Genomic DNA, 4560 nt, shown 5'->3' with positions numbered 1-4560 from the left:
TAGTTGTATACGATTTCACCGATTTTCATCATACCTTTGGGTAGCAATCTCGATTTAGCAGATTCATATACGATGTGAAGCAACGATTTCCACGATTCAATGAAATCATATATACGATGCTAGCAAACTTGCAGCTTGACACTAAGAATGTATATTTTTTCACGATTCTATCCGATTTTGTGTGATCTTACCGATAGTACATATTTCGCACCTTTTATGATCGGAGACGACTATATGAAACAAAATTGCAATTGAAATTTAATTTGGCAAGAAATGCGATTTTACGCAATCATTGTCAACAAATATACATATTATTATACAATTCTGATTCAATATACAAAACTATACGATTTTTTCCACACAATGATTTACGATATGTGGTTGGGCATGTCGCATTCATTCCGAAGCTCCCACTTCAACAAAAATGAATCAAGTCATTAGGTCCGAAATTTATATGTGTGTTTTTAATTTCAGTGTAATGTTGTCAACCGTTCAAATTGTCCATGTTCAAACCCACTTGACCTAAAAACAACCTTTAACCCTCGAGCAATCGCGTATTTGACTACCTGAAGCGACGCCGCGCTCACGCTGTGCGCCACAAGCGTGCATTTTTCATGATGCGACTGCTCCCGGGTTAATGTGAGTAATTTTATGTTTTATGTAACAAATGACTTGACTACTCAAACTTTGTCTGTAAATTGTAGTTTGCCCTGAAGAAGAGTGAATAAACGCTCGAAACGTCGGCTATAACTAAAACCGTTGTTTTATAAGCAACCCGATGACCGAAAACGCGCCTATAACTGTTAATTACCATCCAAACGATCGTTATTCCATCAATCTCTTCTAATCTAATCACATGACATCGGAACATCTAATTCATCCGAACGTGGAAGTCTTTTGATGTGTCGCATGTATGGGTTAAATTCTCTTTTGCTGTTGACCACTTCCGATATGACCCAAAACCGATTCCGGAACACTACCGGTAGTTTCTAACGTAGTCTTAGCCTATTGTCTTGCTAATTGTTTATCAGAATATCGAAAAAGACGTGATTTGTTATGTCGCAAGCATGAGTTTGGTTCACTTTTATATTTAGCCACTTCCGGCGGGACACCTGGAAACGGTTCCAGATTAATACCAGTTTAGATATGGTCTGAATTTCCCGGCTGAGATATGGAGGCTGTTTTCCTGCTAACCGCCCAGCCAGCAATTTGGTTGCTATATCGAAATTGCAACTGAAATAGTCACACATATATAGCACCAAAGAAATCGTATTCAATGCACGAAACAGGCATATACATGCTAAAGTGGAGGCCATATCGAAACATATATACGATTACTGCGATTCCATCCAACATAATTTACGATTTCTCGAAAAATTTCTACGATTTCGCTGATTTTATCCGTCTAAATATACGATTATGCATGATCTCATTACGATTGAGAGTACCAATATACGATTCAAGATTTTCAAATAAGAAAAAAAAAACAATCGGTGTTCAATGGGAATCGAACTTAGGTCCTTTGATTGAGAACGGCGCGTCATCTCTATTGGCTATATTGCCAAGTTGAAAATAGAGAGTTCAAAGTGAATGGCATGAAACGAATAAAAATTAGCATGACACGGTGCGAGACTTGTGGTGGGAGCGTTGTTATTGTGCATTGAGTGGCACCAAAAGTGGTGCCGTGAAAGAGGCCTGGAATTCACATCGTTGTTGGAATCTATACATCACTTATTGGAAGTCATCTGCTATTATGAAAACCTATATATTTGGTTGAAATTCTTGCTACCATGGTTGGAATGTGTCAACAACAACGAAAATACAAATTTGTGATGAAAACCTTTTTTCTTTTTCTCCATCATACAAATATGTAAACAAAACCATTTACGATTTTCAAGATTAAGATTGGACTATTAAAAGTGCAGTAACAATCATATGCGACTGTAAAAATGAATATACGATTTCTACGATTTCATTTACTTCGTATACGACGCAAGTGTGACGCAAACGATCGATATGCAACATTGTTATAGTTGTACACGATTTCACCGATTTTCATCATACCTTTAGGTAGCAAGCTCGATTTAGCAGATTCATATGTGATGTGAAGCGACGATTTCCACGATTCAATGAAATCATATATACGATGCTAGCGAACTTGCAGCTTGACACTTAGAATGTATATTTTTTTCACGATTCTATCCGATTTTGTGCGATCCTACCGATAGTATCTCGCACCTTTTATGATCGGAGATGACTATATGAAACAAAATCGCAATTGAAATTTAATTTGGCATGAAATGCGATTTTACGCATTCATTGTCAACCTTTATACATACTATTATACAATTCTGATTCAATATATGAAAATATACGATTTTTTCCACACAATGATTTACGATATGTGGTTGGCTGGGCGTTCATCAGGTTATCGAAATACACGCGATTTGATGTGTCGCATGCATGGGTTTAGTATTGACACACGTTTACATTTAACCACTTCCAGCGGGACACCCGGAACCGGTTCCGGAACACTACTAGTTCAGATATAGTCTGAGACTATTTTCCTGCTTACCGTCCATCATGTTATCGAAAAAGCGGCTATTTGATGCGTCGCATGCATGGGTTTGATTCACTTTTATATTTGGCCACTTCCGGTGGGACACTCAGAACCGGTTTCAGAACTCTACCGATTCAAAATGGCCTGAGACTATTTTCCTGCTTACCGTTCATCAGATTATCGAAAAACTCGCGGCTCGATGTGTCGCATGTGTGGATTTGGTACACTATCGTATTTGGCTATTTCCAGCGGAACACCCGGAACCGGTTCCGGAACGCTGCCATTTCAGATATGTACTGAAACTATTTTCTTGCATTCGGTTGATCAGGTTTTCGAAAATAACGCGGTTTGATGTGTCGCATGTATGGGTTTGTTGCATTTTTATATTTGAACCAGTTTCAATAGGAAACAATGGGACCTGATTCCGCGTCAACTCGGTTGAGGTTAAGGTAAAAAAGTGATGTGAGTTTTTTTGTTCACACTCACACATACATCACCTCAATTCGTCGATCGGAGTTGATTGGTATAGGTAAATCTACTATGACGTGTTTGAGGGTATAGCAGATACCGGGAGTCCTAGATTTCAATAGAAACTAACAAAAATGTACTACTTTTTGACGATTTTGAAATTTTACTGGTATATATTTTTCTAAAACATGTGTGAAAATGTATAAATTTTCATAAATTCTTCTCAAAGTTTAAGCAGCATTTTACAAACTTTTCATTGAATTCATTAAAAAATACTTCAAATTTTATGCTTTCTGTAGAAATCTGTATCACATTTAAAACATCTGTACTTTTCTGTAATCTGTATCTTGTCTGTATGGAAGGTCAAAAATCTGTATAATACAGAAAAATCTGTATATCTGGCATCTCTGGTTGTGCATGAAATGATCACTTGCACTTTGAATAAATAGCAAATAAATTGTGAATGGATCTGAAGTTATGAAACAGAGCTTATAGGTCTTTGGATCTACAAGCGTAATCAGTCAGAAACGCCTTTAAGCCCTTCTGGAACCTCTTGAAACGCTTTGAAACCTCCCTGAAATCTCCTGAACACATGAACTGTACAGGCCCTTAAAATTCACGGGAACCTCTCTGAAGCCCTTCTGAAGCTCTCCTGAAGTCTTGTGAAGCCCTCTAAATCCATTAACTGTAACGACTTGAAATGCTCCCTAAAATCCCTCTGAAGCTCATCCGAACTCCTTAAACCTCAAACCCCTTAAATCAACCATGAACCCCTTTGAAACGCCCTGAAACGCCTTTTAACGTGTTGGAATGCGTCTAAAACTCACCTGGAACACCCTGAAGCATATGCGATATGTATTTAGCGATATCCAAAATTGCAAGACTGAACCAAAGCTTTAAAATATTTTTATCATATTTCTAGGAAATTAATTCATCTCTACAAAGAATTTACTCTCTACCTATAACCCTAACCTTTCTATCCTACTCAGCTAAATACTTCGAAAGTCATTTCATGGAATGGTCGGCATACCGACCAGGACTAGAGTGCGACGGAAATTATATAAATCAGCATCCAAGACAAAATAAAGTATGTAAATGAGCCAAAAGTCGTCCTTCGGGAGCCACTCCCCACTCCTTGACCTAGCCTTTTGTCTGGAATGCAAAGCACTCATTGCCACTTATTAGCCGGGTGTTTTTCCTAGGAGCGTTCGACACAGCTGTTTTAATTTTCATTGAAGAAAATTAAAACCAAAGCGCGCAAAGATTCTCACAAATGAAAAGTCCTTCGGTTTTCCTTTCCAGGAGAGCAAGCGGATAAAACGACGATGCTGAAAAAAAATCAGTTTGTCTCGTTCTTGAGGCGAACCAAGACAAGTGAATGTCCCTGATCGAACATCGGGGTGTTGGTAGCTACGGAGCGGTGTGTTCGTAAAAAGTGGGTGGTGGTCGATGTGACTTGCGTTTGTGGAAGTCAACCAACACATCCACGAACATCCACAGCTAAGAAAAGTTATCTGGAAGATTTTCCCGAA

This window comes from Aedes albopictus, chromosome 2, assembly GCF_035046485.1.
Source record: "Aedes albopictus strain Foshan chromosome 2, AalbF5, whole genome shotgun sequence".
NCBI lineage: Eukaryota > Metazoa > Arthropoda > Insecta > Diptera > Culicidae > Aedes > Aedes albopictus.
This window is presented reverse-complemented; position numbering follows the sequence as displayed.